Source organism: Nomia melanderi, chromosome 12 (genome assembly GCF_051020985.1).
Source record: "Nomia melanderi isolate GNS246 chromosome 12, iyNomMela1, whole genome shotgun sequence".
In the NCBI taxonomy this organism is placed as follows: domain Eukaryota; kingdom Metazoa; phylum Arthropoda; class Insecta; order Hymenoptera; family Halictidae; genus Nomia; species Nomia melanderi.
In genome coordinates, this window is record NC_135010.1 from 1,884,254 (window position 1) to 1,906,640 (window position 22,387).

General features: G+C 29.7%; 1 long non-coding RNA gene across 1 annotated transcript; it reads right to left on the reverse strand.

Annotated features, from left to right (window-relative positions):
• Nucleotides 1–19,640: 19,640 nt before the first annotated feature.
• LOC143175130 (uncharacterized) lies at nt 19,641–22,308 on the reverse strand. Its single transcript, XR_012999789.1, has 3 exons — nt 22,109–22,308; nt 19,934–20,050; nt 19,641–19,853 (listed from the first exon to the last, which is right to left on the reverse strand). It is a non-coding gene; the product is annotated as an uncharacterized LOC143175130 (long non-coding RNA).
• Nucleotides 22,309–22,387: the final 79 nt, after the last annotated feature.

The window sequence follows — 22,387 nt, forward strand, 5'->3', positions numbered from 1 at the left end:
ATCTTTTGGGCGTGAATCAACGCGACGCACTCAACGTCAACCGTGTTTTACGAGTTCGTTCTTTATCGATATGCATGTACGTATATCTGTATACACTTATCTTTACATTCACGTGATTCGAAACAGGTGGTGCGATCCGATCGGTGGTGATTTTAGACCTGAACCTCAATTCCCACTAACCTCTTCTTGCGCGGGTCTCTTTTTACGCTGGTCTCTCTCTCGCTCGGTAGATTAGAACGATATTTACGCGGTAGTTTTCACGCGCGATCTGAATTTAGTGACACCGATTAAAACGTTTCGTTGCAGCGAACTTGGCAATCGTGACGTCTTAACAGCAGGAACAGACGCTCCGAGAAATCCAATTGTGCGTCTGAAAACGACTGTTTGCGCTCTTTATTGCTCGAGCCGATCAGTGTGCGTGAACACCTCTGCGAATGATATACAGTGCAGCTCTTACGTTAGCTCCATCAACCACCAAGCTAACAGTGCACAGGGGCAAGGGGACTCTTCCGCTCACAACGCTCGGCTTTCAACGCATAGTCATTATTAGCGCGCGGCAATAACGGAAGAAAGCGTGCCCGAATGCGACGAAGTGAGACGAAACTATAGAGAATTTTGTTTTCTATCGTCATGTTTAACTTCATCGCATTCGGTCTCCCTTCCGAGCTTTGTTATTGCCTCGTGCCAATAACGACCATGCGTCGAAAGTGTCACCCCAAGCTCTCACTCGATCAGATATCTCACACACACCAATCTCTTGCCGAATAAGGTTACGAGACCAAAAGTTCACTCAAAATATCTGTATATAAGGCCCCTGGAAATAACAAATAGGAAGTTAACCATAGATTCTGCTAGAACGCGAAATTCTGTCTCTCGATATATTAAAACCTTTCTTACGCTTGCGAAGTTGTAATACGTTTCTCTACAGTTACTCTCCAACTAGCATTTTGGCGATCGTATCACACAACGACTGCGGAGTACGAGAATCATTTATAAAACATTGCGTTAAAGTAAGAACTATAAACGAACCATCATTTGTTACAATTTCATTTTTTAGTATTGTGAATAGTGCAGGTATAGAGTCCCCTTGCCTCTGTGCACTTTTAAACCTATGGTCGGCTTGGCTAAGAGCAGGACTATATGTTATGAATCAAATATTAGTGATCACTTATCTAGTAAAATGATCTTTTAACGGGTAAAATAAAAATGCATGTCTACATTTTTATGTAATATTTTAAATTATCATAAATAGTTATAGAGAAATGATAAGATTATATTACAGTGAATCGTCATTTATCCAAATATCAATTATTAGATTTCTGATTACGTGAAGGCTCGATTATACAGTTCGCCAATATTTACATTTTAGAAAACATATTCTTCTTGCTTCAAGTGTCCTATTTTAATATCCTGTTTAAGTTTAGTACGTACAGTTAAGTTTTAGAAATGTTTTTAAAATATTTCAGAATATTTCAGAATATTTCAATATATTCAATATTTCAGAAATATTATTGAATGAATACAAAAATGGTCAAAATACATCTGAAAGCTGTTTAATTTCTAACTGATTTATGGTGTGTTCATAAGGGTTCTTTCAAACTCTCCCAATTAGTTCAGATAATCGGAGTTCTCCGGTATCATAAGTCATCTCTGGGCTTATATAGTATACTGTACGAAAGATACAATAACGTTTCATTATTATAAAGATGAAGATAACGATAGATATTATCCAAAAGCTTGATGAATATCCGAAAATAATTGAATACTTTTGAGAATTAAAGATTTAAGATTTGCAACTGTTATATTCATTACTTATTATGTATTAGCAAAGTCAACGTAAGGCTCGATAAAATAATATTCAGGTCGATAACTTCGAGCACAGCACTTAAATTCAAATAAATTCATGGGTTCCATAAATTTGATGTGCATAATGAGAATATGTATTATGTTCATTATAAGAGTGATCCAGTAAGAGTGGTACTTTGAATATCTCTACTGTTTTTGGAAATATAAGAAAACTTTATTAACAAAATTTTTTCAATACAAATGAGGTTATATTGTGATAATAACAGTATTTTTCCAAGTGGAAGTATTCTAGAAATTCAAGATCATTTTCATTATTTAGAAATAGAATCGTATGCTTTTCTGTATATACTCTGTAAAACAGTATTATTCTGTGGATGTCGAAAATTGATTAGTGATGGAGATATTTTGATTGTAACTAATACTTTAATTCTAATTCTTTAGATCTTCGTAAAGGAAGCAGTTATCAGTTAATAAACATAAAAATATAGGAAATAAGATCTAAAGAATTAAAGAAAGTTAAAGTTTAATTATCTCATAAATTAATCATTTTTCGACATACATAAATTAACACTCTTTTATAAAGAATAAGAAGGTACGCCAAATAATGCATAAAATAACATGTAATTCAATTTTTTAAAATGAAGGTGACCTTGAAATTTTCGAAATTCTTCCACATATGAAAGTACCATTACTGCCACCTTATAGCTTCCTTCACTCTGAAACAATGTTGTTAATACAGTTTGAAGATATACATTGCTAATTATTAATGAATTGTCCTATACAAGCAATAAAAACAAATAAAATCATGTATACATTGTTTTACATTATACTATCAATAATTCTTTTATATATTCATAGAAACTGAGTAAAAGTTTAATATTTTTAATAAAGAATTTAACTTATATCTTAAATCAGCGAAATTAGTAAAATCATTTTTACATAAGAAATGTTTTTTTTTTCAAAACGAATTACATAAAAATAAATATAGAAACCAAATTAAGATGCTTACGATAAAAAAGTATGTTGCTTCTTTTATCTTAAAAAATCGCTATTAGCAAATTGTATAAGTGTATATTACGAAATATGCCTCGTAAATACATAAAGTATAAGAAACTATCTTATGACGTCATGTCTACGTTTTTTTTTATTAAGCTATCAGTTTCCAGCACTCTATATATTTTAATCAAAACAGCTTTCAGTATAATAATATCATGTACAGACGAACCTTACAGGTCGCAGTGTTTGCATAATTTCTAACGTATTCACTTGTTGCATCACGTAAACACCGAAAGTGTACTCTACAATATCGCCTATTTTATCGATCGTGCCACTCCGCGCAATGATCGTGCGATACTCGTTCTACGCTGGAAATAATTTCTAAAATAGAATTTATTTTACATGAAATATGCATGCGATTCCTCGTGGCTCGTAGCAAGCTAACTAAAGGAAACTACTTGCAGATAAATCATAGCGGTAACAACTGAAGGGAGGAGGGAGCTGTGAATACGACGAAAAACGTTAGTCCATTAACCTAACTAAAGCCAGCAGCGTCCCTGACCAAATCGATTCGTAAATTGCGTTTATAATTATGTAAAATGCTACCTAATTACGTGTCCACAATAATATTCTCGCTTTTCAAGTTTCTTGAATAAAAACTAGACTTACATATACGTATAATTACTGTTTGATTACACTAAAGACATTTACGCTACGTATTTACACATGTATACATACATATAATTTATTTATCAAATAAATAAATATTACCTACTGAATAACAACATTTTCTATCATTTACAAAGCTTGTTGTCCTCTTTTAAATCCTTTGCACTCCAAAGGTTTTTTACTAGAAGTATTCGATATATTTTCAACTGAAATGTGGGCAACATTTTTTGGAACTATTGGAGTATATAAAATTTAATATTAAGTATGAAGCTTTATAATTTTTCTATATGAAATCAAGTGGTGGCTGACAGATGCTTCTAGAGTGCAAAGGGTTAAAATTATTACGTCTCTGTGCCTATGCTCTATATTATATACTTAGTACGTAGGTGTGTATATACATTTATTTTTTCACTTGAACTGTTCAAAGATTCATTGAATGGCGTCGAATTCCATTTCAGTTTACCCAACCATGTGACCCCTTTCTTTCGTGTAACTTAACGTTTTATTTTCTTCTTTGGAAACGTTTCCCTTTTCTCTCTGGGCCAAGGAAAAGTTGGATTCTCTGAAATCGAAAAAATCATATAAACTAACCTCATTAGTCACGTTTGGATTATCTAATTTATCATGATGCACATTCATTTTTAGCTAGATCCGGTTCTTTGGAAAATCAATATATTTTGATAAAGAAACTGCAATAAAGAAGAAGAGGGATGAATACGAGAGACGTCCGACACCGTGGCGCCTATCCAGGACGCCAACGACGCCGTCTAGCTCACAGTTTTGGGTTTAGCAATTACTAAGAGAATCTCCCACAGTATCCTTCAGTTATTCCGCGGTTACATTCTAAATTTCTATCTATGTTACCGTGTTTTTGCAAGTTTTAAATTTAAAGCTAATATAGCCTCGTTCGAAAGTACTTGATTAATTATTAGTTTTTATCAGAGTTGACGCATGTTATACGTTATATTTAAATTTATACTTATTTCAATGCAACAGATGTAACGACATACATACTGTACAACAAATTCTAAAGTGAAAAAATAGATTACGAACTTAATATGTTTCATGTTTATTTTACTTATTATAAATTTTATTAAAAAAATTTTACACATTTCATTGATCTCTAAGTTAATATCTTAAATTAAAAATATTGTCATAAACAATATCCAGGGATAGGTTCTTCTTGACTTGCTAATATTAGTGTGAAATATATTAATTTTGTATACAACACGTACTCTTTATTTAAATTTAACGTTTCGGTTAAATTTAACTTACAATTGGGAGCATTCATTTATTGTTTGATTCAATAGTAGTGTCATCACAGTTTCTCAAAAATCATTATTCTGATATAGCCGGTTTATTTTAAACCGTAGAACCATTTTGCAGTTTTGCAAATTTTGTTATGAAAATAATATAATATTCCATGTGCAAATTAAACAAATACAGAGTAAAAAAATACTATTTATTCTACGAAATTTACTTCTCTAGTATTCTTTAGTAATATAATAATAGTATAATAGCAATGAAGAATAATAAGAAAAAATAATAATAAAAATTCGTTAGTAATATAATAAAATCCAATCTTAAGTTTTTTCATTTTAATTTTTAATCAAGAAACTGAAGTAAATGATACTAAAATTTTAGCATATACGTATTACAAGTGACCCAGTCTTGGACTCCCACGTTGCTACTAAATGGCCACCCACTTGAGGGTTAAAGATCTTCACTTTAATGTTACTTTCTACAAGAAATCTATTAGTGCCAGAATTTTTTTTGAAATGCTATTAAGATCACTCGTTAAATCTTCTATAATAAAAATCGTGTTGACTAGTATTATTTTTACCTTGAATATATTGTAAGTATCCTACATTCAAATTTCACTTAACATAGTAGTAAAACATTTGAAGACAATTCATGAATTTCAATGATAGCTAAATAAACCATTTGCAATCTTGATCGTAAGAGTCAACTACTAGTTCGTTTCATAACTCAACGTCACTTAGGGGGTTTTTCACATCGCCAGGCTATTTGTCGTCTGTCTTGCAGGTTGAAGACTTTTTAAGCATATCAGTATTCCGTACATATGTATGTATGCAGGTACTCTTACACTTTTATCGTACATGTCTCTTATTCACATGACACCTAAGAGCTCAAATAATTGCAACTATTAATAAAGCAATTTTTTGCCTTAATTCTTTTTCATAACATAAATAGAAAGCGATGTCAGTTACATTCTTTTAAGAATTGTAATGAACGAAAAATATAGTACGATAAACATAATACAAGTAGAAAAAATAAAATGAAACAAAAAGTAAAAATTTGTCTTAATGTTTAATGTCTGTCGACTTTCCAAAATATCATGGATTCTAAAAACGTACCTCGTTCAATGTTTTACCACACAAATTTATTTTTCAAATTCAGACAAAAAATTATGTCACCTATGCATATACATTTATGTCATTCTGCTCATTTTGCCACAGTTTTTGTTTAATTCAAATGTTACTCATTAACTGTATATCTGTTTTATGTTATTACTGAATTTAACTCTGTTCAATAAAGACGTTTTTAATATTATTAAAAGTTCGTTAACAATTCGTTTTTGAAAAAGATCAGATGTTTAAAAGAATTAACCGTCGGATGGTCAGTCACGATGAAATTGATAACACTTCTTACTTACGTAGCAGAACATAATATTTCATTATATTATAACTTGATACTTATAACTTTACATTTATTTTCAACAATATGTGACTTTACTACAATAATATTAATTAATAACATTATAATAAAAGAGCAACCTCTATCTATGAATTAAAAATATAATATTTATTCCCTAATATATAGTTGTAGTTTACAATATTGTGTTTCACATAGGCATGAAATTAAGTTAGAATTTTCAATTCTTATTACGATTAAAATAAGATCATATAGAATATCACACGTGTGAAATCAAATTGAAGAATAACATTTCACTGAAGAAAGAATAGATTATCTTCTCTAAAAAAGAGTGACAAATTACCGCCTCATTGTTCTTTCATAAATAAATGAGTATCATACAGGAAAGTTTAAAAATAATTCATTATTCACTGTGACATTCAAAAAATTTATGCAATGTGTTTCCTTCTAATTTGGAAAATAAAATTCATTTTATAAATTAAGGTACTAGTATTATTGCTATAGTGATGAATTATTTTTGCATTTTTTTAAACATTTGTAAAATATAACATACATTCCTTTCATAGAAACCCATTCAATTATAGAACGTAAGTATACACAGCGAGTTGAACCTTAACCCCTTGCCTTGCAATATCGTATCGGCAAATACTTCAAATACAATTTAACAAATATAAATATCATTTAATTCGTTCCAGTCCAAATTAAATGTTATTTTTCTATTATCAATTATAATTGTAATACTTTAGAGTAAGTGGACATAGACTAAGCAATATGTCTGAATTATGCACAATGAAATAGTCAAATGCAGTTGTGAAAGAAATCATTATGCAAGAAAATTCCATCAACCCTTTGCCTTATGATTTCCTTCTGAACTGTTATTGATCTAATGACTTTGTTATTAAAATTTGTTAGAAATAAGAGAAAATTCAAGTCTTATTCTATGTCAACGTGTGCTTTAAGGTATAATTAATGAAAACAGAGAAATAATACATAAATATTATTCAAACAAATTGAATAATATTTATGTGTATTCAATTTTATTTGAAATCTTCGCCACGAGTCTGACACGATATTGTAGAGCAAGGGGTTAAAATGTCATTTCATAATACGCCGATAATTTTATGAAAATGGTTACATGGAGCAGTTTAGTTGGATCAATGGACTGCTTTGCATGTAGCAGACACATATGGAGATTCACATATTCTCTTAAGAGGTACACTACAAGACATCATGACGATCTAATAAATCTTTCCCGTAGAAGAATCTGTGTTATGGCATCCATTATCGTGGCTGCAGGTCATCCTTAGATAGCGGTTGAAACATTCTCTAATGCACATAACGACCTTGGCATATGTACAAATTCTTCCGTCGATCGCTTATACAGTACGAAGGACCAAAGAACGGTACAGAATGAAATCGTCTGTACTGTCTTTTCAGTTCATATGAAATTATACGTCTCGACTAATCTCATTCTTCTTCCGAGACATTACACATAAATCTCAATGATAAATGAATTAAAAAATACACCTGTTTGTCATTTACAACATTCTTTTGATTCGAATAGTTTTCCAAATGTTTAACACGCCGAGTGTCACGAGAATTTTGAAGTTCCATGCATTAATTATTCTCCCACAACAAAGATGAATAGAAACAACTACTAATTATTTGCTATACCTGGTCCTCGATTTGCGCAGACTTCTTTTACGCGAGTTTCTCTTTACGCGGCACTGTTTTAAGGGAGACTCTTTTTTACGTGGTAAATTAGAGCACTATTTACGCGATAGTTTCTACGCGCCATCTCAATTTACACGAACGGAATTTAGTAACACTGAGTAAAATGTACTTTTGTTGTTTGAAATGTCATGATTATTATATCTTTGGCAAGCTATGTGAAACAAATATGTATTTCTAAAACTTATATAGAATATTTTCTTTTCCGTTGTACCGATGGACTGTATTTACGCGATTTCCATTCGCGAAAAACGAATCCACGTTGAACGGATTGTCTTGTAAATTGGGGGTCAGATGTACCATAATTCTTAAGTCACATTGTTACTTTCACATAATAGCTGTTCCAGCACGTTATAAACTAATTCAAAATATATCAAAATAGAATCCACCCGATTTTTATGAAGTTTTGGGAACAAGTAGTTCTTCCGAAAATATTTAACACATACTTTCCTAATTAAATACTGGGTCATCCCATAAATAATGCGGTTTTCATATTCGTTTCATTTTTAAAAATCAAGATAAACAAAATTGTTCTTAATTTGAAACATATTCTAATTACTTTAAGAAAAATTCTGTTTATCTTGATTTTTAAAAATAAAATAAATATAAAAAACCGCATTATTTATGGGATGACTTAATACTATAGAATTTTTTATATAAGGTGAGGAGAATAAAGGAGAGAGGAAGAGAGATATTATGTATATGTACTAGATATAGTAGATATCTGAGAATGTAAAACACAGCGATATAAATCACATTTTCGAATCATTTACTTTGAAGTCTAAACAGCGGATTCTGCTTTTATTTCGAAAGTGAAAATATGTTACTTATACAGATTTATCTAACAATAACAAATATTTTCATCAAAATATTTATTAATATATAATGTTTATTTAACAAATATGATGTTTATTTAACAAATTATATCAAACGAAGTATACATTTTAAACAGATAAATATAATTTTTTAACGATATTCAGAAAACAAGACATAAATCAATATAAACGAAAAGAATTTTATCGCTTATAAAACAAAGAATGAATGTTTTCAAGTTTGGCGCACGTTTTGAATATTTCTAACATTTTTATTTACTGAACTTGATCAATTTAACATATCACCGTCTTGGATACAAGTTTCGAATAGTATTAAAGAATTGATTCTTTCTACTAGAATTTTTTACTAAATCGAAAATACAGAATTAATGATCATTTTAACAAAAATTGACATTAAAATTTCCTTAAGTACGTGTACTATTGAACGCGATTTGGTATGCGCTTCTCCATTACTCACCGTTTCTGCCGCTAAGCGCTGACCGCAGCGTTGAATTATGCGTTTCTCATCAATCATTCTTGCCAACCAGTTTGTGTTAACAAACCGATCATTCTTGATCGATATTGTAATCATAAAAATATTTTCCATAATGAAAACAATAGATAACATAAAATGACTCGTACAAAATTTATTAGCAAGATTGATTTTGTCAATAATGAAATGAAAAATACATTCCTACGTTTTTGATTATCATTTTTATACAAGCATCATTATATTTACAGCTGTACCACTCCCTCGGGAGTAACATTGAAGTTTTTAATAGAAGTTCTTTTCAGTTTCAATAAGAAAAAGTTAATCTTCCCTTGGAATTTCTGTATGTTATAATTTAGAAGTTCTCAACTTTTTCTTTTTTATATACTACTTTATAATTGACATATTTTTCATTTTTACCTTCATATTAGTAAACCTTTTTTAATTATTATCCATAATTGTTGTGATATCAAAGTTACATATTTTAACTACAACTAAAACTTCCTATAACAGAGCTAAAAGCAATATAATAATGAAGTCAACAAACAGTGCACATTATATTTATACACAAAATTTATAAAATAAATTGAACTCAAGTTAGTACTGTGTATAAAATCACATTGGTTAGTTAGTACATTGAATTTAAAAAATTTAATTTATTAATGCTTATACTTTTAATATGCTTTAGATATTTACTTGAACTTGTTTTGAACTACACATTATGTATTTTAAAATCAAGTATAATCGATATAGTATATTGTTTTAATTTTGTTGTATAAAAACAATCATGTCTCATTATTAGAAATTATTTTCTTTCTGTATTATACAGATAAATAATTTCTTTGTACACCTTCAAACTAAGCAGAATTAGGAATTAATCAATTAAAATTTTTAGTCTGATTGACTGATTGATGCTTATGATTAATTAAATTAATTAGTAGGTATAATTAATATTCAATTGTAAATTAGTTTTTGCATTTGTTTTGGTTAAAATTGTAGTAAAACTAAAAGTCTATTAATGTTTGAAATTGTAATAAAGAACGAGAAAGTTTGTGAAACAGTAAAAATATATTTTAATACAAAAATATTTATTTTAAAGAAGTTAATATTTTCATATTATTTCCATTTATTCTTTTTTTTTAAGTTATATCATTTCCGTATACCTTGTTACAAATTGTTTGAATTCCTGGCTGCTAATATCGTAAAATATTATCAACTAATAATTAAAATTAGAAGGAACTAAACTGTTAATTGTTAGTATCGATTATTAAGAACACTTGTTATAAAAATTAAAATTATAAATTAGAAAGCGTTAATAAAGTAGAACATTAAAATTTTTAATTTAGGAATCCTGTTCATAGGCTATCGATTGATAAATGCTAGCGATGTAAAACTTATTACTATGTTAATCACCCAATCAAAGTACATACTCATCAAATTACTTATAAAATAAAATCAATTTTCCTAATGAAACGAGGGCGGTCAAAGTATTAATCGGCTACCTGTAAGTAACACATTAATTGCAGTCAAAGATTATGTTCGAAGTTTCATTGTTAATTGTTGGTTAATTTTTTGCTCATTTCCACCCTAGGGGTACACATACAACAGTACACATACAATAAGATCCCTTATAACGCAATTTAAAAAATCGTTAAATAATAACTATGAAAGTGAGATGTTCCATAAGAAAGTAATACAAGCAAAGAACCAACTTAATACAACTTAGACCAGCACCAAAAAGGGGAATGTTACGCGAAATTTGTAAACGTGAAACTCTGTAACACAAAATATTTTAATCGTGTTTTAAGGTATTCTACTGTAGGGAAACAGAACACTCTTTACAAACCTTAACCGTCGACTACAGAACTAAGTTATCAAGTAACACTATTACCCTGAAGAAAAAGATGATTGAAAACTGAAGTTTGAAATATTTAGATATAATATAATAAAATATAATAGTACCTAGTATGTGGAGTTGGGAGATGATTTGATGTCTAGCGGAACAGCACAGGGGCAAAAGGTATTTCTTTGATTTAGAGGAAAGTAGGGTAAAATGAAACACTTTTCTTTAATCGTAATAATGAAGTATCTTGAGCAATAAATGCATGAAACCTTTTTTGCAAGTCTTAAATAGATCTTTGGTAATAAGGAAATAAAAAATTTTGTTAATCAAAATATTTAGTTACGAAGGAAAATACCATTTTCTAAGAGTATTGAAATATCCACTTCGCAAAAATGGTAAAGTAAAACGGGGTACTCGTGTAAAATCATATAGAAATGCAAAATCTTTATTTCTACTAAATCACAATTACTAGCTGAATATATTTCATTGTTAGCTGATATAAACAAACTATAAATATATATGATTCTATGAACGAAAATCAAAAATGAATGTGTCGTCCACTTTCTCTGCACTGGTGCAATCGAGTTGGTCAGCTTTCATCTCATCATCGATTCTAATTTGTTATATATCAATATGATTACACGTAATCAATTAAAACTATAAACGAAGCATATTCGCTTTGTCATTGCAAGGGACTCCTGTTGCCTCTGTGCTAAAATATTCCGTCGTGCCCCGTACATCATAACTTAGAAAAACATTTAAAATTCACAGTTTGGCACGAGATAAATAAATAACTTAAGTGCCAAAAATACAGTTCAAGGAACGTAGAATCCAGTACTGTAGTTATCTCGTTCAATTTTTTAATCAAAAGGTAAAACAAAATCCTTCAAACACCTATGTAACATCGAAACTATTTCACTGAATATTTTTCCAATGTTTTTAATTGAAAAATAATTGATACACTGCTGTTCAGTCGATCTCAAACTACACCGAGGACTTATTAGTACCATATCATGCGGTATCAACTAGATACGAGTTCTTTATCTACGAAAAACATTACTGTCCCGTTTTACCCTACTTTCCCCTACACGTAAAGCTAAATTGAAAATGAGTGTTCGGTTGAAATGCCAGTACACACGCAACTATGAACCTGCGTCGGTTCAAAGGCATGAGTCGACGGCGCGCAATAATGAACGCATAGCTGGTGGAAAGTGTCCGGAGAGCGTCAGGATACTCGGCGCCACATTGCCGCGACCCAAATAGTAATAATACCATCGATGAAGGCGGGTCGGAGACGCTGTTGCGAGTGACGAAGGACGAGGAAGAACGACCGTGCACCACCTACATTTGAGAATTTTGGACGCAGCCAGCCTTCTGTTACATTATTGTCCGGCATGCGACGCAAAAGATTTTACGAGGCCCTCGCCTTAATGACGCAGCCCCATTTCCCTATGCCTCCCCGTTTACGCAATCGCGCCCCACCATTCCCCGAAGGATACAGCGGTAACTTCATATCGCGCGTGTATGTGCACGCGGCGACGATTCCGCTCGAACCTGTTTGCGTGCGAAGTCGTTCGCGGAGTGAGAAATATCCTGTTTTCGAGAGGAACGTCATATCGTCAGAGACATTAAGGATCCCGGAAAGAAACTTTTCTCATGCTGATAAATCAGCCAATGCCGTACACACGGAAACGCCACCTTCAAAAAGTTCCGCCAAGACCACGTAACAATAAGGATGACGCGGCCAGTAGCTCGGAAGACCGTCTGTCGAACAATTGTTCTTGTTAACTTGACCGGAGTTCAGTGGGAGTGACTGGACTGCTCGCCCATGAACGTTGAATGCACGTGTTTTCGACTCGAATTTGCCGCTGACAATTTCGCCAGTAACAGAAGCTTCTGAAAGGGAATGAGTTTTGTTGGATTCGTTGTTTAGTTGCGACGAAAGTTTCAACATTTAAGATTGTTAGGAAAATGTGAAAATTTGTATGCAACATGATAAAAATGGAATTGGAAGTTTAATGGCGGAAAGTAATAAATATTTAATTGTCTGTAGTTACTATGTATACAGTTGTTCAGGTTTTCATTTGTGTTATATTGTATGTCATTGAAAATCAAACGTTTTTAGTACTTAATATAGTTTTGTATTTTCACTGTTTCTCGAAATGTACACATTCTGCTTACAACTTTTAGAGTAGCTTTAGTTCTAAACCTAAAAATCAACATGAACAAATACCTAGGCGTATAATATTTTCCGATGCATTAGTCTATTCAAAATTGCAATGTAGTCAAAAACTTTTACATGTAAAAAAATAAGTCCAATATTCTATTTTAGTTAAACAAGCTACTCGCTTGTTTTTTCAAGATAGTTTTAGGGCAATTTAAAAAAAATAATTAAAAATGTGTAAAGATTCATGAAGATAATTCCGGACAAGAGAATTTATTGTTAAATAATTGTTCATGTATATTATGCAATATAAATAATATATTGTAATAATGTTCACGTACATGAATACAACAGTTCATATATACAAATCAATTTAACTCTAAGATTTAAACCAAAATAAATATTTGTAGTAACAGTTTTGAAAAAATGTTTGCATATGTTTGGGAAATTATAAAATCATAAATATTCGATACGTAAATACATGAACGTATCGAAACCTTATGTATGTACTTCCATTGTGTTCTCTGTTTCCATTCGAAATTTACTCACACCGGTAGTCCCCAACTAATATGAAACTTCGATTGGCCTGTGGCCAGCTCGTATAAAAAAGGTCATCTTATACTGTACCCGATAAAAAACGGCAACACTCCTTACTCATTTCCTGGAATTTGATGAAATATAGAATACCGTTTAGTTTTCGCCATAAATTATGGTCTTCCGGGATAGTATTCTGCTTTTTTCAAAAACATAAGGGAATTGCTTCCGAAATAACATTCAATTTATCTTTTAAACAGAATTATATAGACTTTTTTCTTGTACCTACATTTATAAATCATATGAAAAACATTTTATTGGTAAAGCGTAGTCAAATTATTTAATATTACCAAATATCAAATTGTAATGAAGTTATTTATGTCTTTGTCAAAAATTTTACTAATCATGTATTGTGAGAATCTAGTAGAAATCTAGTAGACCCAGTAGATCTAGTAGAAATGACCAATGGTGAATGGACATATAAGCTGAAGCGCATACAGCTCAAATAAATTTTTTAAAATGAATTATGTTGTGAAAACAATACTATTATATCGAATTTGATTCATTTCACACTTAAAATTGCTCATTTGGTAACACTAGAAATAAGATGTCTAATAAATCAAGCAAGAAGAGGCAAGGAATATTAGACCAGAATAATTTCGTCTAACACTAGAACTGTCCGTCAAAATGGGGGGTTTTAGTTTTCTTGTTCTGCTATTATTGATATTTTCAAATTATTCGATATTCGAAATGATTTTGAAAACAAATAGTTCTACTTAAATACTAGAACAAATGTCTAAAGTGATCGAAAAAAGTGTATTGTTACAATTTTTATAAGGATTACATATCAACCCCAATAAATGCTCGGTAATTCTAATGTTAATAATATTCAGTTACACAATTTTCTTTTATTCTATCAATAGCACATTACCATTTATTTAACTTAAAAGTGCACCTGTACATAATTACTGCCTTCTTCTTCCAATGGACATTACAATTATGTACTTCTAATTGTGACATGTACGAAATTGACAATATAATATATATCACAAGTTTACAGAGTGCCTATCGAAGGAAGTAAACTTTAAAACACAATTTCTTTTATATATAGTTTACAGTTACACAAACAAGTCAATTACAAAATTTATTTGATCAAGTAGGACTTAAACCAAGAAGGATTACGAGCTGACACAGGATATAAAGAAATATGTTCTTATTCGAGAAATGTCTCATGGACCGATTGCATCCCATTCCATAACATTCGCATACGAGTTGATAACTGTCTCGTGAATAACGTCCTCTGTAACACGACTTGTCGCTATTTCGCCATTTTGCACATTCGCGCACAGTTATGTATTCCTGGGAATCCATGAAGTAATCTGAAAATTCATAATTGCCATTTAATGTTGAATGACAATTTTTGCGAACATCATAAAATTACTACTAACTATGAACTGGTTAATAATATTAGATATGAAATAATGAAATAGCATGCGATAAATAAATATTCCAATAAAATACTGAATAAGAAAGGTCACGGTTTATTTACTTGTTTCTAATAATAATAAAGCTTCTCTAGTCTTTATTTTATTTCAGTACTTTTAATCTAACCGAAAAGATAAAAAACAATTAGATAATAGTTTTAACGATACATTACGAGTGTTATAATAAAACTAAATTTTCATTTTCATTTTTACTACATTTATATTGAAATTTGTGATTGGATCCAGAATAAACTGGTATAAACATAAAGCAAAATCATTCTTACATATGTAAACAGCTTTACGGCAGAATCGATGTGCCGACGGACACGGTTTGAGGTATTTTACGTCTACTTTATTCTGTGTGCAAACTTCATCCTTTTTACTATTACATTGGTAACACTTAATGGCTTTGGATTCTGTTTATGAATATCAGTAATAAATAAGAAACTGAAGTATTTATTATTTACATTCTTGTATGCACATTATTTAAAAATGTTACAGAAAATACGAATAATGCTGATCATTGAAAACCCCAGAAACGTGTAATTATTCGTATTCAGATAGCAACTGCAGAGTTCATGACAAACTTTTATGTCTAAATATGCAGAATTCATAACATTCAGTAATTAAAAAATCTGTTATATTGTGGTAGATACCGGAAAAAGTTCGTACTGGTTTTTTAATCAAAATTTAAACACAAGGAACGTTTTTGTGAAATAATTTTACTTCATTTAATACTAACGACATAAATATAACTTGCTGCTAGTACAAGTTTCATTCGTTTAACTAGTGAAATACTTATTGAAATTCGATCTCAATTCATTGCTAACAAAAAAACCGCACGAACTTTTATCGGTACCTAATATTAAAGGTTTCTATAAAAAAGGATACTGTTATTTACAAAGATCCATATTTATATTGTATATTACTCTGTTTCGAAAGTACTAACGACGAAATAACAACCATAAAATTAAGTCAGTAATACAGTTGAAAATGAAACTCACGATTTTATACCGGAACTTGAATTATGAAGTAAATAAGAACATTTATGAAAAGTTAATTTCTTATTAGCACCAGAATTGTTTATAGGCATTGTTTTTATTACAGGCTCTTTACTATTAACAACCAGTATAGATGTTTGAGCTTTGACGATTTACTTTATTATCAAATGTTAAAGCACGTTCTATATTTTCTGTAATCGATAAGTACGATATCTACATGTGTTGCCTTACCTCCTTGAAAAACAAAAAGGAATAATAATACTTGAAGCGTATTTATCTGCATTATTTCGTTTTATTGTATGTATTTTATAACTTAGCTTTCATTTCTGAGTAATTGCTGAAATATAAGTAGTGTAGATACACTAAGATTATGGACGTTGACAAATCACGTTTTTAAATATTATGACGTTATTGCCTATAAACAACGAATTTGATAATCTGAAAAGAAACATAACTATATTTTACAGTTATTGAGAAAAATAATTGTATATTGAGTATAAAAATTTTAAATGGAAAGGTTATTTGGTACCTCAACAAATGAATGATTGTAGAAGAGATGAATTTATTTCTTCCTTCCTTTCTAGTTCCATACAAATTATTTATTTCATTTAATTAACTATGAAAACTTGCAAAGGTTAGAATTTAATTTTGCCTCTGTCGTGAATATTTCATCAATATGAAGATGGCAAATAAGATCGATATGTCGAAAGCTATTCCATGTGCGAAAGTTTTATTACATCTTGTAAAAAATCGATGTGTTTTCAAAATATATCAATTCGAATTACATGTAACAGTTCTAGTATTCATTATTTTAAACTTGTCGGTATGACTTGCTTAAAGAAGCAAACAAATTTCATATACTTAAGAACATAGAATATTTAAAAGTATCAAGGCATGTAATATCATTTTGCTTTTGTTATTACACTTACTAAGCCTACTTTTAATATATTAATTCATGGTTTATGCAAATATATCAGATATTGTTAATTGAAGAAATGATTAAAAATGAATTATGCATATGATTCGATTAGAAATAAGAACATTTATTTATTAATACTTAGTATTAACGATACTATATTTAACTATTTCGTTTGTGTAATATATTAGTATTTTAAAATAATAATAAAAACTTTATGTGTGCACTATTATGCCATCTAATAAATATATTCATCTAAATTAATTACAGCATTTTACTGAACATCACCTTTGTATTAACATAACTGACTTTGTATTCTGCATTTTTCTAAAATACTATATTAAATATCTGAAATAGAAATTTATTATTGTTATTATTATTATTATACAGCCATTGCAAAAATCGATAAAGTATCTTAAGATAATCTTTCATACACAAAAAGAAAATAGGTATAAGATATTTACCGTGTAGAATATAATCACCGGAAGATGTGTCAGGGACTTACGATGTTGCTAAATATGTTAAATGTGACCCGCAATAAGCAATGCATAGCGAAAATGAAATTGCGAATGTGATCCTTGCTGGAAAGAATATTTTCATCTACACATAAAGGGATCCATTTGATTGTATACGACAACTGCAAATAATAATATAAAGTATTTAAAAAGCGTACAAAAGTGCAATTGCAATGAAATCCATATAAAATCATTAATAATACAATTCAATTAAAATTTATGCAGTTTGAATAAAAATATCTATTGTTCTCTGATACAGTCATAATCATAATTTTAACAATAATTAACTTTACGTAATTAAATAATTGTTCAGACGTTAATAAAAAGAGAATATAATTCACTGTATATAGAATCAGGGTAGTGCAAACAGATTGTAACAATTCTACCTTATCGAGTGTAAACTTCATATATCATTTCAAATCATCGCAATACCGATGATATAACAATTTTTCTCAGGATAAATCATAATTATATTGACAATTTTGCTACTGTTGAATGGAAGAACAAGTGGTTCTAATTGCAATAATAGTAATTCCTTCAAAAGAATTGCAGTGTAATATTTTAGCAACGGGTTCGATCTGGATGCTTTCTTTCGATGATTTCTATAAGTCAACAGATTTTTCGCTCAAAAAATTCATGAAATAACTGCGCATGATCGTGAAAAACAAATATAAGATATATAAATTTCCTACACGTCTAACTTAAAAAATGCAGTTCCGTGCAACACAAAAATATCGCATCAAAATCTCGAAATTATTAATTTTCAAAGAAAAATTTCATCATTTGAATTACTGGTGAAGTTTATTAGCAACAGAAAACATTTCCACTTACAATGAGTAAATTATAATTACAATAGTATCACACAGGTAATCAACGTATAAGTAATTAAAACAGTACTTACATTATAGTTCATACTAATCTTTTCTCTAATGCTATAAAAAGCATACCTTGTAAGAATATACACTGCTGAAAGCTTCGTATTACAAACGATCTATTGCATAACAACATGCACCAGAGTCTTGATTATCAAATACGTGATTTTTGAAACATTAAATAATTTTATTGCAATATATTATATTATTACGTCAGAAAACAAAGAACTATGGAAAATAATTGATAATTTTTATTCTTTTACCATTTTATTTTCATATATGAAACGTACATAGAATTAAATGGAATTTTTATTTGTATATTTTTATTAATTGAAATAAAATAGCTTTGTTTCTGAATTAATGTGTAATTTTCAGATAGGTTAATTTAAAAAAATGTGATTTATATTACATCAGAAAGTGTTAAATAATTTTAGTGAAAAATATTTAAGTAAAACTTAATTATACCAAATGGAAAAAGTGGATTTATTCAATTCAATGAAAGCTATATGTCCTCTTAGAAGTCTCATGGTGAAACGTTATTGCACTTTAAATGTTTAGATTTCCTATTCCATTTTATAAAAATAAAGCATGCTGTGGATATCGACCATGATTTCGGATAAAATATTTTATAACCCATTACTTAACCTACTCTAGATGATTTATATCAAATATAAATATTCATATTTCAAATAATAATACCCACTTCCCGATTTTATTATTTCTCTTAAATTTTATAAATTCAATTAATTTCTTCTACTTCTTTAAGAATTGTATAATTAACATACAATTTATCATTTTTCATTCATTTTAATTCCCACTCTAATACATATAAATATTTTGCATCGTTCTGAAGACTTCTTATTAATTTTTTTTTACTTTAATCGTCTTTTTTTATTTTTACCAATACTTTTATGATAGGTTCCTTATACAACGGTATTCATGTATAGTAAAATGTATAATAAAAAAGATAGCGTCTTTTCGCATCTAAATCAGGAAAGGACAGATTTATTCGATGTAGATAATGGAACAATCAAACAATTATTTTTATTATAATAAAGCAAAAAACAATCATCAATCAGTCAATTTTCTTTTGTATTGTAGATCAGATAATTCGAAGATTTCGGTCTGAAAATAAGAGGGATGTATTGTCCTTCGTCGTAGAAGGATATCTTCCACTTTCCTTTCCGCGTACCATTCGCGATCGACTTATTATACGAGCTTCCATGACATTTCATGACGTTCAGTGTGTCACAGGAAAAGGGATATTATCCACTTAGAGTGTTCCAAACCACCACTTTACGCTCCATTTGAACATAAAGCTCTTCGTGCCGCCCACGGCCTTCCCTATTTAACATGTAGCCTTGTGTTATTCGTCAAAACAACTGTACTTTTTGTGATCATTAAATAAAGACTCCCTTACTTACTTTGTATTGTCTCCAAAAAGTTAAAATCTTTGTTATTTTTCTGCCGTGTAAGAAACAGAAATGCAATCGTTGGAGACAGCATGCGGAGACAGATTCATGCATGGATGATCCTGAAAGCTAAGACTGACTATGATCCTCCTTAAAATCAAGTTACCCCGAATATGATGAAAATGAATTGGATTGATATTAGAGAAAATGATATTTTTCTGCTATATCGTTCCTCTTCAAGTGAAGTTATAGAACTTCAGTATGTGTTTGCATTTTGTCCTTTAGATAAGTCTCCAATGTTATGTGTACTTTTCTTTCAGAAAATCGAACGTACTTTATTTCTCAGAATTGAAACCTTTTGACATTAGTGATGAATATATATATACATTTTTCCATTTTTTAAGAAGGAAGTATGACATATTTATTATGAAATTATATTTTTTCATAGATTTAATGCATCCTTAGGAAAGTTAATGGTTAGTACAGTTACATAAATGAAAGAACAGTAATGTTGATTTATACAATTTTAGTAAACAATAAAAGATTAATATATAATTTAATTTTCTATGAAAAAAATCTGTATTGCTTCTAAAAATCCCGGTCCACAAAGAGTTTAATAAAATTGAGTTCCCATTTCTCCACCTAAATTCTTAAATTGTTTAGAACATACATATTACTAATCAACAAATTTTTAATTATAGATTTTATTACGTCAATCGTAATAATACATTTTATTATTATAATAAATTAAAATAATCAATTGTCAACTTTTCAAATGTTGAACTCTCTTTTAATTGTTAATGTTGCTGTAATTCATAGTTCTCTTTTCATATGTTCATCAATTTACTGGTTCTTTTGATTTATTGGAAGTGAAACCAAACAAAATTCTATTTTACAATTAAAATTGTAATATTTGTGTCAATGCCGCTAATTTAAATATTTGTATAATATCAGTTAATAAAAGACTAATAACATTCATAACTTTTTTTAAAATCCTAATTACTTATTAAAAAGACGTTAGAAAATACTACTTTGACTATAGTTTTATAAGAAACCGAAAAGAAAGTATAATATGAATTACTTATAATAAAAACCATCAAAAAGATATAGATATTGAAACCATGTCACATGCAGAGAATTTTGGTAATTTCCGGTATCCGAAAAATATTTAGTTCTCATTTACATCCATCATATAAAAAGACAAAGAAATATATAATGAAATTTTTTATTTGGAACCCATTTTGCGAAAAAAATCTGGTTCTAATCAAGCATACCTGTACTGGGCTGTTTCTTTGTAATCGAGGCACAAATTAAAAAATTTTATTTCATATTTTCAATTTATTTTAGTATAGTTCAACAGTTTATTATAGTTCAACCACTAACTACAAAAAACCGTGTATCGATGTACGAAAAATGATTAAAAACTAGGGGTACTGCCATAAGAGTTTTTACTACTTTTACATTTTACTTAAAAAATATTCATTCGAAATATATATAATAATTTTATAATTTTTGTGAAGAAATTTAATTTGAATAGATATTAGTCTATTTCTGTCTTGAAAGAACATAAGAAAGTTCGTGAAGATCTTCTATAGATATATAAGAGCAAATGATCATAGAAAACAATAATTATATCATAGGTATAAATTGTAAATATTAAGTAAGCACTCTAACGTACAGAGAATAAAGTGATAACCGATATATGCATTTAAAGATCTGAAAAAGTTACTTTAATAAAATAGTTTTATGAAATGTACTTTCTAATTCGTACCAGAGAAATTGAGAAAGTAGAGAATTCTGATTAGAAAATGAAAAAGACACACGATTTAAATTCACAAAGATACTTCACAAAGATAAACTCTCTCCCAAATAAAATAGAAACAGAAAACCAATTAAATAGATACATTACAGACCCAAGAAACTTGAAAACAAATAAACACGCAGCAGGTGTACGAATGATAGTAGCTAAACAAGCACCTTCAATGGAAAGCTGAATGTAATAAGTAATTCTTCCTACTATACAACGCTTCCCATCATCTCTTTCTACAAAGTAAACGTGTATCTCATAATAAGTGATTATCCACGTCAAACTAAAAGTATACATGAATTAGGAAACTCATAAAACTGATACCCACTACAAGATGTAATGAAAGAGGCAAATAAAAAAGTAGATAAGAAAAGCATTACCCCCTAGCAACCCCTCGTGTCGTAACGCCATAAACAGAATACATGGTGAACGAGACAAACAAATCCCACGAATGAAATAAAAGAAGAAGTATGTGGCACAGAAATGCCGCGATAACCAATCCGGAGCAACAGCATCCCTCCTTCTGCTCATCAAAAATATTGATTCTGGCTAGGCGGCGGGTACCAAGGGAATGCCCGTCAATCGCCGCAGCGGTCACCAGAAACGCGAAACCCGACGGGCCATCTAAAACTCTTCTTCCGATCGTGCTAAACCGTTCG